A 19,358-nucleotide genomic window follows, 5' to 3' on the forward strand; every position below is an offset into this window, starting at 1 on the left:
CAAGGTGGCTGCCTACAGATTGCTTAATGAGCATGGTCTCTGGTCTGTGCCAGCTTCCAAAATGTGCCCAGAAACTGTCTGTGAGAAAGCTGGTTGGCTTTGGTTAGAGGTGGCTAGAAACTGCTTGGGCAACTTATGTCCCAATGACCCAGTTTGTGCCCTAGAACTGCCTATTTTACTGTAATAGGTGCAGAATAAGGTGATCAGAAACCTTGGGCTTTTTCTTCCCAATGAAATGGAAAAAATATACATATAAAAAACAAACAAACAAAAAATCATGAGATGGAGTCTGGGATAATTTAATTTAATTTAGTTCTTTTACTTGAACCCTGGTGTTGAAAAAGTGATGATCTAGATCAGGCTGCTGCTCCGGAAATGCCAGCCTGCACACCAAATTTGTTTTTTTTTTCTCAATAATTTACTTTCAAAGACTAAAACGGGGAACACATTCTGTGCTTCCAGCCACTGCTTCTCTCTAAAGACTGACCCACAACAAATTCTGGAACAAAATAGTATTTCTTCATCCTGAAACAAAATAAAACAACTTGCATCCACTGGCCAAAGTATCTTGCCCTGGTGAGCATGGGTAACATTGCCATCTAGTGACTCCTCCCATAACAGTTAATTAACCATAGTCTGGATTTACCTAAATTCAGGAAGGCATTTCAGTGGGAGCTACAAGTAGGAATTGGACACAAAGAATGGTTGAGATCAAGGTTTCCTAATATGTTTTGTAGTGTTTCCTAGTAATGAATTTGTCCTTGAAGTCGATGAGTTGTGTGCCCAGACTTTAAGAAATCTGTCTGTCCATTTTGGTAGCAAAATAAGAATGTGGGGACTTAATTTTAATTCTATGCTTCAGGAAATTTCAGGGTCATGCCAAAGATATTCACCCATCTGTGCTGCAAGACAGCTATATGCAGGCATCGGAAAGGATGACGGGCAAATGCTGACGTCTCTAAAGGTTTAATCTTTCCCTACAATGCAGATATGGTCAATACTACTCCTCTCCTATGGCTCCTTCAGTATTATTTTAGCTCTTGTCCCTCTAAACTTCCCTGGCAACATCAAATGGCTTCTGATTTCCAGCCAAAGTGAACTGAGGGTAATTAATAGAAGGACATGAATTAACAGAAATAGCTTAAGCAATATTCCATGTACTTGCTGAATGCCACATTCCCGAAGTCACAGTATCTGACAGGTCACGCATTGTTTCCATCCCTTCTCTCTTTTATTTATTTATTTATTTATTTATTTCCAGACCAGGTAGTCCACATTCAAACTCTATTTGTGCTTGGTGCCCCATTACTGGTTGAAGCTGGCAATCCTCATCTTGGTTGCACCATGTGTAAGAATTTAACTTAGACTTGGGTTGTCTTTGGGCAGTCCTTCAAATCTGATTATTATTAGTAAACAGGACAATCTGCCCGCATTCTGTTCTGTTTGATTGATGCCCTGAGAATAACCCTGTGCATAAATAGCAACATTTATAGAAGTACTTCAAATAAGTCGGAGAAACAAAGATTCAATCTCTAGTCCCTGATCAAGGTGGTAGGAATCTGCTCTGCTGATTTACAGATACATATTTGGGGATGGGATATTAAAGTTCTGCTCACTTGTTCTCAGTGCCTAACTTAATGGTTGTTATTGCTGCTATGCTCAAGCACAAGGAAGGCATGAATGTCACAGGCAACCTCTCAGTGGTTGTGTTCAAAACGTACTCAGAGTGGGTAGCCTGGTGTCATGATCAAATCTTTTTCTTGACAGTGCAGGGAGAGACAACTCAAGTGTTTTGGATTGATCAGCATCTGTCTGGGCACATGGGCTATGACAAATGAAAGTGTCAAACAGGTGCTCTGAGCACCTATATCTCCTATATGCCCACTGGGTGATAATTCAGACAACAATCAAAACTTTTATTCATGTGTCTTCTGGTCACTCGGTTGTTTATACGGCTGATTATCAAAGAAAATTCATATTTGATTTTAAGAGCAGAAGAAGATCACCAATGTCGTTGTGCTCAAATGGTGGACTCTGATGCATACAATGCCTTTACATCTGCACCTGGAAGTAGAAGACTACAAACCTGCATCCCCATGCACTCCCATGCCATCCATGCAGCAGAAAAAAGAAAGAGAAACTTGGCAGAAATTTACCCGGAGATAAGCTGCCCTGCCAATCACCATAATCTGCAATCATGCAGATGACATGGTATTTCAAATGTCTAGAACAAATCCAAAATTCAAACTTTTTTTTTTTCCTACTTAAGAAAAGAGTTTGTCCATTTTTCTTCTCTCTTTCTCTCTTCTCTTTCTCTCTCTCTTTCTCTCTAGGTGTCAACATATTTTGTTAAAAATGCCTCAGAGAAGAGTGTTTAGTATGGAGTGAGAATGTGGTTTGGAGTGTCAGGAAGAAAATTCTAAAATTTCTGTGTACAGTCTGATTTTTGAGTGATGAGAGGAGGAAGCTCTTCTTGCCACTATTAAAAGAGAGCCAGGCAGACGAACCGAAGGAAAGTTAATATCTGTCTATCACTGTGGTCTAGGATCATAGGATAATTCAGATTGGCATGAATGTCAGGAATACAACTGCTTTTCCAGATAGGTGTGTATGGTGGTAGACAGACAAATGTGTTCATGTGGAAAAAGGAAAGAGAGAGAGGTTAATTGGTGAAAAGTGTGGACATGAGACCCTTGAAAATCAATGTGCTTTAACTACAGGACTGCTAAGCAGGTTGCCAACGGGCTTTTCAGCTGGTTGCCTTAAGATATATTTCAATGACCTGCACATCTCACTACTTCTTCTCTGGTCCCACATGAAACACCAGCCTTAACAGCTCTCACACAGAGCTTCCAAGCACCATGATGTCCCATGATGGAGCTGGGCTCTCTGGCCTGGATGTTGAGACAAGCAACATTCAGAGACCACGTCCAACTCCTGCAAGGAAATGAGTCTTTGCTGATGGGGTGGTTAAGACCCTATGGGGCTGGCTTACCCCTGCCTACTGTCCCTTTTGGAACTGGGGAGAAAGTCAAGACTCAAGTTGGCAGTGGGAGGAGAGAGATGGGAGTAGGAGAGATTGATGCAGCCAAGTTATTAGGGCTGAGAGAAATAAATGGAAGCCGTGCTGTACAGAGTTTCTAAATAGGGTCTGGCTCCCTTCTGCTCATTTTCATTGACAAGAAACAATTGAAATCAAGTAAAATGATCGTTACTCTTGCCAAAGACTTCTCTAGTGCCTCCCCATTGCAGCACAGCCATTGGAGTTGGTGTGTGTGTGTGCAGGACGGAACAAGCAGGGTCCTGGGCAGAATCTGGCACTTCCAAAGCAGGTGAGCTGCCAAGGGAAACCAAGCATCTCACTGCTGGCAGAGTAATGTCGGTAAATTCCTGGTGTCAACTGTTTGTTCCCAGCTCCCAGTGAAGGTGTCAGTCCCTCCCTGCTATGCTAGATGTTGAATCATTTCTTTGTGTTGCTATGTTGTGTTGTGTTGTTGTGTTGTGTCGTATGGGAAACCTCTGGAGCGGAATGGTAGGAAACAGGAAAAAAATGGGAATCGTTTTCAAAGAGATTATTTGTTGTGCTTGCAACTTAAAATCTTTGTCTTGAATGGACTAAAACTGGCTACTTGATAGATCGCAGAAAATATCTGTGCACGGGGACTCATAATCTGCCTGGAGTACAGCTAGAGGGGGTCCCACAGCAATCCAACCTGACTCAATGCTATCCAACACCTTTATCAACATCTTTTATTGATCCAAGAAAAGCAGAAAATTATTGCTGGCACAATCTGTAAATGTTGCAGACTACAGCAAAGTGATGAAAATCATCAGAAACAGGTCAGTAACACCCAAGTGGTCTGGATCATTTGCTAGGGCAGCTCATTTGCACGGTGTATGATTTTAACGCAGCCAAATTCATGGCCAGTAATTGGGAAGGGAAGAATGCAAGTCACATGAGATTGGAGACAGCGTCCTGGAAAGCAGCAGCCCTGACCAGCTTGGGATTGTGGTGCTGGAACAGCTCTCCAGCGCTGCGGGTGGCGACTAATGAAGTCCTTGGACGTGTATGCATGGGCCTTGATGGATACAGCATTCGTATTCTCTCCAGTATTTCTGAGACCACTGCTACAATACCGGGCCACAGTCGTGATGTCCACACTTGAGATATTAAAAACCTAAATGGATTGATTTTTGTCCCAGGGTGAACTTGTGGTCTGAAATCTTTTCCTCTAAAGTCGCTTTGAGCCAAACAGGGGAAGTTTGGTGTGAAGATTATTAGAGGAAATTCTTAGCTTTAACTGGGATTCCTGTAAAAGGGAGATGTTGTAACACCAGGGGATTTTCACTCAGAAACGACTGGGCATGAGGTAATTTTCCCTCAGTCAAGTGAAGGGTGACTAGGAGTTCATTCATTTCTAATTATATAAAGAGGGGAAAGTTAACACTGTTTGTGAAAGTGTTTACCCATGGCTTGCAATGGAAGGAAAGAGACAACAGATTAATTTAAAAAAAAAAAAAAAAAAAAAAGGAAAAAAAGTCAACCAATGCTCTGGCTATCACTTCAGTGGTGGAAACAGAGGCGCAGTTTTAGGCTGCAGGTCTTGGTTTTATCTGTTCCCTAGGGGTAAATAAAGGTTTTCTAGGAAAGCAGGCATTGGAACAAGGACAAGTAGCTATGCCCAACCTCAGTGAAATCCTTGTCAGAATGCATGGAATAGTCCTGGCACGTGCTACAAGTAAAAAGCCTTTAGTGAAGGTACCAGATCGCTAATTCCCAAACCTTTCGGAAGAACTCTGCCAACCCTCAAATTTTCTCGCAAACCACTGCACACCCAATCAAGCTTAGGAAATGCAGACTTGGTAGCTCATATGTCTTTAGGCTTAATATGCTTCTATGACCCAGATGCAGCCCACTCACCACAGGCGCACGGACCACCAGCAGTTACTAAACCACAGCTGGAGTTCTCCTGGGCTCAGAGGATAAAACTGAGCCTTTGAGGTCAATGGGAGTCTTTCCACTGACTTCAACAGGCTTTAGATCATGGCCTTCCCACGCTTGCTTAGAGGCAATACTGCTGACAAGATTTTAACAAGGGATTGCAGGCAGCATTGTTCTGGTAGCTGTATGAGTCCCAACTGTTTTTGTTTTGTTTTGTTTTGTTTTGTTTTTATTTTTTTCAGGTGAATCCCCTCCTCTGCATTGTTCAGCATCTCTGGAAATCCAGCTGCTGAGCTGGGTGAGTATATTCAGCCATAAAACTTTTCAGAGTTTGTCCTCAGCCTTTAAGAACTATTTTGGTATTTGTAATTAGAAAGTGTCTTCAGGACCCCTGGAGTTTGTAGGGTGCAGAAGCAGCCAGCAGACCTGGTCATCATTTGATTCTCTTTCTTCATTGCAAGAAAGATTCATTTTATCTTGCATTTTCACCAAGGAAAAAATCTGAGATGAGAATTGCAAGCATCCTCCATTGTGATGGACTGCCCATCTCTTCACTAAGGATCAATCCATCCCATCCTACGGTTTAAAGCAAGCTGTTTTATTTACATCAAAATACCCATTTGATGATTTATCCCCCACCTCTAGGAATGTTTTTTGTCTGATTAAATGAAAATGTTCACAGCAAAGAGGTGACATTCAACTCTTACATATTTTGTTGTTTTAATTTTAAGTTGCATCTTACCCCTACAGCTTCTCCAGGTTAATTTCCCCTAGATATCCCCAAAGTAGATGCCAACATTCAGTTTGGTCATCTCAATCATTCCTTACAGACAAGGGTGTGAGACCCTTTCAGAGTTTGAGCTATTTGATCAAATATTAGTACCAATTACATGAGTTGAGCTATACATTAGAGAGTCTGTTTCTCTCCATTGACTTTGAGGAAACTTCAGTAACTAACTCAGGCATTAAATATTTGGTCAGAAAAACAGCACCAGTGCTTTCTCAGCTTTGTGTCTTAGTGCCCTATGAAGAGAAGAGTCTCTACTAAACTATGCCACCACTAGAAGAATTTACTAAAGATTACTCTAACTAAGGTAAATGATGTGATCTCTTTCTCAGATTTTTTAGTGCATCATTTTTCACATATGGCTTTAGTCTCCCATTGAGCTGTTCTTCTTGCTGCAAGCAATTAGTCTGGATAAATTAATGTAATTTTTGCTTATATGAATGGCTTATCATTTATATGTTCTGTTTTTTCTGTGCTCAGGTGCCATATTTCTTCTGAAATTAATCTTGCTACAGGTAAGGTATTTTTTTAAAGTGTCACGTTATCATTTCTTGCGCTAGTTATTTAAGATAATCTTCCCTGCCACCTTCTGTGTAATGAATCGAGCTGTTCTTTAGCCAGTATAAAGAAGAAACCAAAGCATTGTTGTATCAGTAATATCTGTTGGACCCCTTTTTCTTGGAAGATGTTAATAGGAACAGTTCATCAGCTGAATGGTAACACTTGTCCCTATTGCTGCTTCTCTTGACATTGCTTTTATTTGTATATTTACATTCAGAATACGTGTTCAAAATTCATGGTGATTTTCTCTTACAATAAGAAAAACACATCCAAGTAATAGAAAAAATGAATTACACATCTGAAGTATATTTACTTCCACTATAAAAAAATATCTCCCTTACAAATGATACAGATTTCCACTAATGTGAACAAGAATCCACAGGTCAATATTTCTAAAGTCATTTTTTGAATCAGAATTTCCAGTCACAGGCAATAATGAAGGAAAGAATTTTATTTTTGTAGTCAGAATAAAAGCAAATTTCCAAATGCCAAAATTTCTCATGAATTAGAAATCCTGAAATTTGGCTGGCTTAATTTCCTAACCCTGGTATCTGCAGTTGTGCCAGAACTACAGAATAAATAGGATTTCCACAGTCTGACTCACAGTAAATAAAGGAGCTAGTGTATGCAAGCCAAAAGTGATGAGATCTGGCCTTTACTGATAAATTGTTAAGTATGAGAATATTACCTGGGAGGAGTTTGATTTTTCAATTTCTTTTCCTAATGGTTACTTTACAGTACCTTCTCTTTATATCTTGTATTCACACCTTCTAATGAGGTATTAATGAGCTGTTGGTGGTTTCTTTAATTTAGGGCAAGGCCATTAAGGGAACATGAAGTCTTTACTAGGTTCCAGATTCTTAATAAAAAGAAGTGATGCATTATTAGATAGGTCATGCCTGAAAGCTTCCAGCACAGAGCAGTGACTATTTCCTTTGGGGTGGTTGTGTAGGCTGTGTGGCTGTGTACGCTGTTATCTGGTGTTAAGATTTCCTGCAATGGGTTATACTTGCAGAGTAGCCTGGTCTGTTTTTTGGCTCTTATACCAAAATACCACTTTCTCAGTAATTTTACTTGTGCTCTTTGTCCTCTAATGATTAAAGATGTAGGCTCGAATAGACAAAGACAAACTCAATAATGGCAAAATAGATGTAGATTTGCATTACTTAGTAGTAAATGTGTATCTTTTTACACTAAACACACAGATTTATTTCCAAGCTTCACCAGGATCAATGTATAGCCTCAAGAACACCATTTAATCTTCACAGGCATTAGCATGCCCCCCGTATAAAAAGGTGGTAACGTGACTTTCAGTATCCTATCATTTGTGTTTTGCCATTTCTCTGGAATGTCAATGACAATTCAGTAGGTCTGTTAAATGGTTTAACAATAGGTTTTTTTTGTTGGTGGTGTTTTTTTTTTTTTTTTTTTTGAAACAAAGAATGGGAAGAACCAGTTTTGGACCAATTTTGAAGTTGTATGTGACGTTACTGGACACCTCCAGAAATACCAGAAACACCTTCTGACCTTAATTTCTCATGATTATAACAGTCATGTCTTTATGTAGCCATAAAGTCCGATTCTGCAAAACACCAAGCTCCATCCTGGAACCACACAGATTTCTAATCTACACTGCCAGCTCCTTATCTTGGCAGAGATTTTGTATATACAAATAACTAACAACAGTAAAAAAAGACTTCACAAAGATATGGTAGTGGGACTGCAAAAAGCCAGCTGCCTTCCAGCTTCCTTGTTTAATCCTTAGCATATTTTGTGTCTGGGCAGCTCCAGTCCTCTCTCACTCTGCCAGCCACTGTGAGGCCCCCAGGTCCTAGTTTTTTGTTTTGGTTTGGTTTGTTTTTTTTTTTTTTTTTTGTTTTTTTTTCGGTTTTCAGCTTTATTGTAATTTTTGTCCATATCAGACAAGTAAGAAAGCTTAATGCTGTTGAAAGATGCTTGCTACTTCCTCTGTTGTATAACCTGTCTAGCTCATTGCCTACATTTGCTTCCCACCAACACCACCTGTGATGTGAGGAAATGCCGTGACACCATCCAAAATATTAGAAATTACAAGTGCAAAACATTTATTAGAGGAACTAGCAAAAAAAGGCATCTTAGAAAAGTTTTACACAGAGCATTTTTGGTTTTGCAAGGTCCTAGAAGAAGTCCTAGAAGAATGTATGGAATAGGCAGATATAAAAAGGGAGATAAAGTCTTATGTTTCTGGCTCAAAGATGATTTTGTGCTGACTTTTTAAACTTATTTTTCTGAGAAAATAATTTGTGTATACTACTGGGTTTTACAGTAATGATCTTCTTCCTATTCTTGGGATAGATTCTCTTAAGCTCTTTCACCTGTCCTGTAAATGATATTAGCCTATGTAAACACTTTAATATGCCTAAACCAACTGAACTGAGCTCAGAATGAGTTAACTACCATTCCCTTTCATTTTATATTTGTTTTTATTCCTTAAGAAAATGGCAGACTGGTGGGATTTTTTCTCTCAGATTCATTTTTGGAGCCATGGCACAAAGAGTGTGGGTACGCTTTGTTTTCTCATTTACCTGCTGCAAGGCAAACAGCAAAGTCACTTGGGTCTTGGCCTCTCTTTTCTCTGATGGCTCATGTAGAATCAAGCTTTAAATAACTGTGAAGTGGAGATAATCATTGACTAGCAATGTTTTCTTTTGGGTTGGACCAGTAATTTTGGGAAGACCATTGGCCTTGATCATCCTAGAAGGCAGTCTACCATCACATGTAGCAGTCCAAGCCTTGTGAGCTTAGACATTAAGGGTTGTGATGAGACACTTCAGATCCCTGCCTTTGTAGCATGGAGTGATATGGTTGGCCTTTTAGAAATGCTGTAAAGTTGTTCTTTTTCCTGTTTCTTTGTTTCAGTCACAGAGCAGAGCAGCTGTGATACCCAAAGATGATCCAAGCCCAGATGAACTTCTGTAGCCATTTAAAGGTGACTTGGCATTTGCATTGCTGATAAGTAGTTTACAGTCTTGGTGGACGGGAGCAAAGGATAGAGACAAAATGGGGCTGAGCTACAGAAACCACATATAAAGCACAAAAAGGAGGGAAAAAAAAAAAGCCTTGAGGAGCCACAGAGAAAGGTGTGGTATCCAACATCTATAAAAATGTGGTTTTCCAGTGTAGGCAGCTAAATATAAAAACCCTACGGAGAACTATAAATTCCTAATAAATATGATTGAACTACTGGAGAAAATCAGGCAGACTAGGCTCAAGAAAACAGAAGCAAAGCTGAGAGCGAGCTGGGGCCAGGGATACGTCTATTTATGATGTGTATTTTACGTTACTCCGGAACTTGAGGATTTGTGACCTGGGTCAGGATCTGGTGAGTGCCGTTCGAGGGCATGCACCCTGGGGAGCCATGAAAAATGAAGGTTGTTCTGCGGCACGGAGAGGGAACGGTGTCGACGGCACATCTCCCGGAGGATAGCCAAGGGCACTGTGCCTCTGAGGGACACAGACCAACTACCTTTCTCACCCAGTGGCACCTGGAATAAGTATTTAAATCTGGCCTAGACCAGCTGAATTTTTTTTTCTCCCTTTTCTAATTCAGCTAGTCTGGTCAATGAATCGTGGGTGCGAAAACCAGTTTCTGTTTCTACCTGCTTAGGTTTCAAGGACAGGATAAACAGTTATGCATCTGATTATCTCAATACTCTTGAACTAAAATTAAAGCAGTTATCAGCACAGCAGAGAGAAAACAACCTTCATTTCAGGCATTGGCCTAGCATACAAGCCCTGATCCACGATTTCACAGCCTATAACTTTCTCTTTTATTATTACTTGTACTGTTTTCAAAAGGTTCTAATAGCTATTTGCTAAAGAAGACCTTAAGATAATGTCCTGGAGTGTGGGTTGATCTTATTCTTCAGTGAACATTGCCAAAACTAGCAGAGAAAATTGTCTCGGCAAAGAGGCTGGAGGGAGTAAATGGCTGCAGAACATGTGTGGAAAACGAGAGCTGAAATCAGCACGGTCTTCATTTTACCTGAGTGTGACAACAGGCATCCAAGGCAGCTGTTTAGGTTTGTATTGAAGGCACATAGTAAACAGTAGTGGAGAGAAGTGGTTGGAGAGAGGAGGGATGGCTCCAAATCCTTTTTTTTTTTTTTTTCCTTTCTCCCCCATGAAGCTTCAAAACACTTTGGCCAAAGAAAACAAAGCAGGGTGTACCCATGGTTGGAAATGCTAAGCTGCTGGAGAGAGTGCAGCAAAGGTGTTGAGGGCAAACTCTGCCCCTTTCCACTGCTACAAGAACATCTATAGGAAGGCTTTATCCAAAGCACACTGCAAGGAAGCTATTTTTTGTGGCACAGCTTTTTTGGGATCATCTTAATGGTGAAGTTCTTGCTTGGGTTTTGGGATGTTCTTAATGTGGCTCAGAGCAACTCAGGTCTGTCCTGACCTCTGGGACTGGCTTTGAAACCTTCTTCAAAACTTCTTCTGGCTCAGTTTTTTTCCCCTTTGGACAACTTTTGTTCCTGCCAATTATTCAACAAAACCTTCCTTGTCTTTCTGGAACAGGGTGGCTGTGTGGGAACCACTCAGTTTTATTTGCTAGGAAATGCCATGATTCTGAAATCTGGTTTTGTTCTGAAGTGGAAGAATATACAAACAAATACAAAATTGTTTTTTGCCCAAAGTTTCCTGCAAATCACAATCAAAATGATCTGTTTCAAAAACTGAGCCATTTCATCCCGGCTGCGACCTTTCCAAATTTGATAGGAACATTTTAAGAGTTGGTAAACAGAAGCTAATGTTTGCCATTTCAACAAGGTCACAATGTTTTGTTCTGATTTTTTTTTTTTTTAAATCTGTAAATAAGATGATTCCAAAATTGACAGCTTCCCAGGACAAGGCTTGATGTTGAAAAAAAGGGCACTTTGGGATAAAGAACATTCCCTTTTGTTTTTCTGTAGCTGTGTCTTACGGAGAATTTTGAACCTTCTTTAAATGCTGCAACACTGTTATCTCAAAACCTCCTAAAATTATTTACAGGACACAGATAATACATGAAACATAGGCACCTTAGAGCCATATTTAACAGGTCGTGTACAAAGCCCAGGAATACTTTGCAGTGCCAGAGGAGACAGACTGGAGCAGGCTCTCCTATATAACAAGGGAAGTTTAGGGGAAGAAGGAGAACAGGAGGGTGGGTTGTTGTCTGGAGGATAAAGTTTAGCCCATTGATCTGCCAGGACAGTGATTCAGTGGCTGTTAACAAAACGCATTTCCACTCACCGAGTTACAATTAACAGCTGGGCAGTGTTGCCTAATGGATAAAACGCTGTGCTAGGACTCACAGGACTTTGGTTCTGCTCTGGGTGCTACCCTTGAACTTCTGCATGATGCTGGGTAAACCGTGCTGTGCCTTCAAGTCCCCATTTTCTCTCTGTTGGCCTTTGCTAAGATGAAATGTTCTCTCATAGGTCTCACAGGGTGTCGAATGAAGCTTCCTTTGGCTATCGACTCATCCCTGCCTGTTCCACCAGTAGGATTTAAGGATGCAGACAAGACTTTGTAACCTTGCTGTTCTTCAGCTAATGGAGCTGTTGAGTTTCAGGTCTGAGCCTGGACAGAGCAGCCTCCCATTCCAGCTATCCCTGCTGAGGAGCTTTCCTGTGGGACCTGGGTGAGAAGTGCTGGCTCCTTCTCTCCGTGCTTTCTGAAGTCACAGCCAATAAACAAGGCTGAAGCGGGAAGCTGTGATTAGCAGGGGCTTCTATCTGCCAAGAATTAATTAAAAAAAATAATTGTTTGCTTCCCACCCTACCGCTGCCCGGGCTTTGCGTAAACATGACCTGTATGGAAGAAAGGAAGGGGACAGCGCGGAGGGTTCGTCACGTACGTGCCCCCAGTTTTTGTAGGGCAGCTTTGTTGGTGGTGCTGAGACCAGCCTGACTCCTCCTGAGGACAACTGCCTGGGTGCATTCAGCGAGACCTGACATCATGTGCCCCGGCCATTGCAGGGATGAGGTTTTGTCCTCAATTGACATCAAAATAGTAAGGGCAGTGACTGCCATGAGGGGGCAGAAGTTTAATGGGCTCGCATACACCTGATTCCCAAAGCAAGGCCTGACCACCCAGGACTCACACCACCGGGGAGTCTGCATCCCTAAAAGCTGCATTAGATGTGAAAAAGAAAGGAACAGATTTCTAAGCATGCCCTAGTCTTGTAGGCTGTGGTCTGTCTTGCCATTATTGTGGGACTACTATCAATATCTTTGTTCTTAATATATATTATATATATGTGTGTATATACATATATATATATATATATATATTATTTTTTTTTCCTTCAGTAGGAGTAAAATCCTATCACAGCTTGTTCTTCTTCATATGAAGCATCAACAGTGACCTGCTGCGATACTCCCAAGTCTTGACTTGGAAACTCCTGGCTCGTGCAGTCAAGACAGCAGGAGCAGATGGGTCTGAGCTGGTTGGAGCCCAGCCAGGGAGGGAGGGAAGCTTAATGTGGATGGGGAGGCAGCAATGAGGACAGGGTGAAGAATAACTCCAGGGTGGTGAGGCTGTTATTATGTGATCATGGGATCATATCAATGCTTGCTTTTAATGGTTGCGTTTTTCCTTTTCAATTAATGGTGTGGCTTTAAACTCTAATTAATGGTTCATTCTACTACCTCCTAGTGATCTAGTTTTCACTAGATTATTGTAACACATCAGAAAGTGCCTAGAAATCTATAAAAGGGAGAGAGTATGTATCTTGGCACAATGTTTAGCTCCATGTAATATCTTATAATTGGCTCTGCAAAACTCTGTTCACAGCTTTTTTTTTTTCCTTTTTTTTTTTTCTTTTTTTTTCCTGTCTTCTATGGAGAATGGAGATAGCTTAGCTTGTGATAAATATACTTTCATGTGATTCAGCTCTATACTTACATAGTTCACCCAGTGACCCAGGGTACCTGTGCACACCCATCACATAAACCCGTAAGCACCAAGTGCTTGTCACTGGCTCTCATGCTTTGATTATGTGGGTAGGCAACAGGGGCAAGCTGTCTCCTCCGGGACCCACTCTAACCACAGCAAGGGGCTCTTAGGAAAGGTAAGCAGGGAAACAGGTTACGAGCCTGCTTTTTTTTTGTACACCAAACCCAGAACATGGTTATCCACCACTGGCAGATGAATGGTGACGGGACCTGGGCTTGGAGCCGACGAAACCAGAAGAGGAGGTTGGGGGAGCTGCAAGCATCAGCAGTTGGCAGATGGTCTGTGCAAAGGCAGGGCCTGGCTCTGTGTTGGCAGTGATTTTTCTACTATGTTGGAGTGAATATAAATACCAACACAGCTGCTGTTGTTCTTGTGTGGGGCGGGAATGGGGCCTGTGCGGGGAGGGAGGGGACAGAAGAGAAGGCGGATGCAGGCGGGCATATCATCATTGGTTCATTTCCACAGCAAGCTAAGATCATGTCTGAGAGCCTGTGAAACTCATATTTCCTCGGTTAATTATAGCACTGATGCTGAGGGCAACAGCTCCCACTGACATTTGTCATGTTGGTTGAACTCTGCTGCTCTGTTTTGGGCAGGGTAGACGAGGCTGGAGTCAGTGAACATTGCAGGGTGGGCTCCAGGAAGGATCTCTTGAATTTTTCTTTTCCCATTTGCTCTGTTTTCTTTTTCTTACTCCCTTTCCTGTCCTTCTTTTGACACATCTTATTGTGCAGTGCTAATGAGCTTGGTCCTAGGAAGTGACCACAAGGTAGTTGAATGAGCCATTTTGGTAGTAGCAGACCCCTTGCTCACGGGGACTGGAAAAAGCCAGGGGTCTGAATGTGATGATATGGGCATGGTATGAGATGAAGCACTACAGCCATTCATCTTTGGAGGCCACATGCCTATAGAGTTTCACACAGGCCACCTCTTCTTTAACTGTCAAGGTCTTTGTTGAGCATCAATTTATTGATGCATCCTGGGCCACAACTTGTGACCTCTTACCTTTGTTTCCAAATGTTTGGGAAGCCTTCCTCAAAGATGCTGAAAATTTAACAAGTGTTGATGACACAACCTTAAAATTGGAAAAAACAAACAAACAAACAAACAAACAAAAAAAAACCAACACAAAAACACACACACACACACAAAAAAACAAACAAACAAACACAGAGACTGGTGCTGGATTGAAGATGACAGTAAGGTTAGGAGGAATGTTTTTGACACTACGAACAAATGAATTGAGCAATGCCTCTGCTGCAGCAGAAAAAGAAACATCATGGGAAAGATGCATAGAAACAGGTGAGGGGAATGACCTTGCAGAAGCAGTAGAGGAATTTCATAATGGTCAAAGCCAGGGAGAAGGACACAGTAAGAATAGATACCTAAGATGATGTGAGTTTTAGAAACCTTATTTTAATTTCCAGACTAAATTTATTCCCAGTTTGTTTACACCCATTTGTTTTTGTTCCAGCACTGTCCTTTAACTTGAATAACTTGTCACCCTCTGTGACATCTACATCACCGATGTATTAACACAGACCAACACATCTTTGTTTTTATCTAGGATAAACAAAACAAGCTCTCCTAGTCTCCTCACATTTGATGGGCTTTCTGTCCACCTGATCACCGCAGAAGCCCTTTACTTTATCTGCTCCACTTCAAATTCACCTTTTTTGGACTTGGAGTGCCAGAACAGTTTCTGTTATGCCAAGGGAGACCTTGTCCTATGCTATTAACACTTCACTAACTTAAATGTAAATAGTTGTTGTACTGCATACAGCTACTGCATGCTGCTTTTCCATAACTGCATCACATCAGCAGTGCCTGATCGTGCTATGATGAAGGCATGGACCCACTTCCTTCTCCTGCAATTTCATTGTTTCCAGTGGATGAGCACCCTGCTTAAAGCAGCTATTCTTGTTGTTAGTCTCTAAGTGCTTGGCTCTGTAATATTAGATTTCATTCTATTTCCAATTCTCCTGCGCTTAAGGTCATCCAATTTTTCTTGTGTATTTATACCAAGTACCTTGTAAATATGTAGGTTGATAGAGTGACTGACTTCTAACCATCATACCTCTGGATTATGGGATAGTCTTGTTGTATGCCAGCCCCTCCATCTAAGGCAGAGTTTTAGCAGAGTAAAGATCAGTTGTGCAATGTAATTTTCCTCACCTTCTTCGGAAATGTCTGGCATTAGCTGGTAGAAGATAAGTAACAACAGGTGAGGGGCCTTTTTGCTCTGGAGCAACAGTTCTCCTGCTCCAAACCTGAATATAATCAGGCAGAACAAATTCAGAAAGTGCTGAAGTGATGAAAGGGTGGCCACTGGATAAGGGCAGAACTCAATGGAAAGAATCTATTTCATATTCAGGACCCAAATACATCACATATTGGTAAAATCACCAGGTCTATGTCTAGCCTTTATGATAAACCTTTCTTCCATGGAGTAAACATGGACTGAAACAAATTAGAAATCTTAGTTCTTTTAATCTAGTTCTATTATTCTAGTGAGCTTTAGTTTATCCACATTATGTCATTCTCTTTGTCATGTTCTCCCATTGCTCCATGGTTCCTCAGTTACTTTAAAAATTTTACCTGTTGGGCAATGCTCAGAGGCAGCATTTGCAGTTTGTTCTGAGGTTTTGGTGATCCCAGGACCCAGGTTAGCATTTTCTTAAAAGATGCTTACCACTTAAGAAATGGAAGAACTGGAGATATTGGCATCTTCAAAGTGGTGGAAACTACATCCCAAATATGCCAAAAAAATGCAACATAAACAATCTTGCCACCACGGTTTGATGCAACATTGTTGAAGCCAGTTCCAGGGGCATTACTGCAAATGACCAAGTTGTTGTCCTTGGGATGCCATGGGAGGGTGAGCTTCAATGAGGAGTAGACTCAAGGAGAACTCTGCAGGGAAAGATAAAACACCTCTGTACAAAACTGATGTGAAGAAGACTGTCCTAATATCCAAATTCCATTTTTCCAAACTCTCTTGTGCATCAGCTGAAGCAATTATTCCACCTTTCCTCCCTTTACTGATGATGCATCTGCACCTGATGGGAAATTACTGCCATGTCCCTCTCCAGAGGTAGCTGTAGTTCAGCTTTGGCAAATGATTGCTCTGTGTGATCCTTCAGAATGAGAAAAAAATAAAATATCACCCCCCAAAACAAAACAAAGCAAACCAAACCAAACCAAAATCAAAAACTACACCTCGTTCCAGCCGCTTTACTGACAGACTGTGTGAGTAGCAAGCTAATGGGGCTGGGAGAAGCTGCTAGCAATTCTCAGCTCTGCAGCTTTCCACTTGAATGCTCTGCAGCTGAGCTAATAGTCAGCAAAACCCTTCGATGGATACAGAAACCATTTGCACAAGATGAGGGGATGGAAAAGAGAATGCCACTGCTTTCTTTCTCTCTCTCTTTTTTATTTTTTTCCTTCCTACTTCTGCTTTTCTATGTTTAAAATGGGGGCTGGAATCCAGTGACCTTTGCTTGCTGGTCTCTACCCTGTTCTGAGCATGCCTCAGTCTTGTGAAAACTACTTTGCTTTGCTCTCTGCTTATACTTCCCTCAAGAAATAGTAATAATCATAATAATAATAACAACAATAATAAAATCCAAGCCTCAAAACTTTTCATGTACTCTGCCTATTTTGGACAATTCAGGTAAAATAGAAAAATAACCAGAGAATACACATTTCTTCCACAGTACAAATATTTCAAAGTAACAGGCAATTGGACAAGCTGATTTTGAAATGCTGGGAGGGGTTTTCCACCTGGTAGAAATCAGGTGATTAGTCAGAGAGTAGAGCCTCCAAAACCTTGAGACAGGCTATTTAGGCTGACCTAAGGCTTAGGAATCTGAGATATCCAGCTTCTATGACATACCACTGAGATCCTGGAGCCTTCTGAGAGCACTGGACTCCCCAAGGCATGGGTGCTCTCCATTGCCAGGCATGGAATCTGAAGTTTTCCCATTGGAGCTCTCAGAGGCATTAGGCTTTCAACCCCAGTCACATCTTTATCTCATTTGTCTACCAAAATTCTGAAATGAAAAAATGATTACTTTTTTTTTTTTCCCAGTGAAAATTTTTCAGAGCATCTTCACTTAGGAAAATGAAGTAGTCACTTTTTTTTTTTTTTTAATTTCATTTGGAACTAAGTTTTTAAAAATAAAAATGTTGATCTACATAGCTTTGCTCCCTGTCTTAAGGCATTGTTGTTACACTGTTTTACTACATAAATTAAATTAACACCAGGAAGTTTTAATTTTGGATTGATATACATATATAATGATGAACAGTCTTTTCCCCAGACAGCTTAATATATAAGGAGATTTATTGTCTGGGGGGCTGCAGCTGTGTCAGAATGCAAAGCAGCCTGAAAGAGTTTCAAAGGTTAAGATCCTCTTGCCTTACTACATCTGCAACTGTAACATCCAGATCACTGAAGTTATCTGGAAAATAAAGATAGTAGTCATTAAATCACTGCAATGTCCTGGTCCAACCCTCATTGACTGCCCACTGGATTCAGTGAAGATTTAGTGACTGTAAAAAGAAATAAAATGAAGTACATTAACGCAGAACAACATTTTCTGCTAGCTCTGAGAAGAAGCAGTTGACCCTTTAACATTTTTACAATGAATTAATCAAAATTGTCCCATCTCAAGGCAAGCTCATTCCACTTACCCCTCTGTCGATTCATTTCCAGTCAGTCCATGGCTGGGGATTATGATGGTGTTACTGCTATGGTGCTGCTATTTTGGGATTGGGATTTTGGCTGTCTGTTGGAGGCAGGAGAGGCTTTAAGCAGCAAGAGTTCAGTCTTCACCAGCTCAGCCGGTGGTGATATATTAATGTTTACGATGACCGTTGGACATGTAATTGGGGTTCTGGCCTGCCCTTTGGATTAAGCTTTGATTACCTGTCAAACCAGGACGCTTGACAAGTTCTCAGCTGGTGTCAGTGAAATGCTCGGCACATTCCCACCCCAACAGTGACCCTGTGAATTTACATGTGAAGTAGCTATGGACAAAAGATAAGGCCCTGTACTTTTTTTCCACTGTTTTCTTAGAAGAAATATATTAATATATTATGAAACATTGACTTCACTTTTTACCGAGTTCTTTCCGACCACAAGATTTGCCTCAGTTCTCTGTTTTTGGTTTCTTCTTATCCAGCTTCTTTTTTCTTTTTCATTTCTTCATTTTTATTTTTATTTTTTTTCGTTTTAACTATCACTCTTCCTTACTCCTCTCTCATTTCCTCTCCCAAACAGAAAGGGAATTTAAATTGCAACTGGTCGCAGATGTAAAACCGGCAAGAGCGTGCTCCAAAGACACTCTCTTTTATTGGGTTCATCCAGAGGTCAAAGAGGTTGGCTGCGGGACAAGACAGAGCAAAAACCTACCCAAGCCCTACTGTGTCATCATCATCCTACTTGGCTGCCAGCAGGATGTGACAGGAGAGGTGGAGGAATGCTGCTCCGTCGCTGCGCATGCAGAGAGTTGGGATAATGAAGATACATTGCCAAGCCTTGGCATGGGCCACCACACTTTTGGGGTGGCCCAGGAGAGAGGCGGGTGAGCCAGGTTGGCGAGGGAACGGGGAGGGCAGCCAGGAAGGGTGGAAGGGGGGACGCGGAGGAGACGCCAGCCAGCTGTCCTGCTTGTGCTCAGCAGTTGCAGCTGTGCCGGAGGGGTGCTGGGAGGAGGCCCAGCTGCTGCTGCTGCTTGTGCTGTGGGGCTGAGCAGCCTGCCAGCTGGTAGGGTGGGAGAAAGAGAATGGGAACAGGAGGAGAGGAAGAGGCCAGCCTGCGGAGACGGGCACCAAGGTGCTCTTTAAGATGGGGTGATGGAGGGGAAGCTTGTAGGAACAAGACTTTAGGAGTCAGAGGTACGTGCAGATGTGAGTAATTCCCTTGACTTCCATCATCGAAGGCAGCTCTGCCTGACATAGAGCTTGGAGTGATAGGTCAAAGGCATTGACATGCCTAGTTTCCATCAGCTTGCCCATGACTTGAAGAATAGGTAGCACAATGAGCCAGGTACTGTCTCTGAGGAGCTGAAAAACACAGAG

At 41.6% G+C, this 19,358-nt stretch overlaps 1 long non-coding RNA gene across 1 annotated transcript; it reads right to left on the minus strand.

The window, feature by feature from the left end:
* Positions 1 to 14,568: 14,568 nt before the first annotated feature.
* LOC110353528 (uncharacterized) lies at positions 14,569 to 19,082 on the minus strand. The gene is made up of 3 exons (XR_002404142.4): positions 17,970 to 19,082; positions 17,170 to 17,326; positions 14,569 to 16,187 (listed from the first exon to the last, which is right to left on the minus strand). It is a non-coding gene; the product is annotated as an uncharacterized lncRNA (long non-coding RNA).
* Positions 19,083 to 19,358: the final 276 nt, after the last annotated feature.

This window comes from Anas platyrhynchos, chromosome 4 (genome assembly GCF_047663525.1).
Source record: "Anas platyrhynchos isolate ZD024472 breed Pekin duck chromosome 4, IASCAAS_PekinDuck_T2T, whole genome shotgun sequence".
In the NCBI taxonomy this organism is placed as follows: domain Eukaryota; kingdom Metazoa; phylum Chordata; class Aves; order Anseriformes; family Anatidae; genus Anas; species Anas platyrhynchos.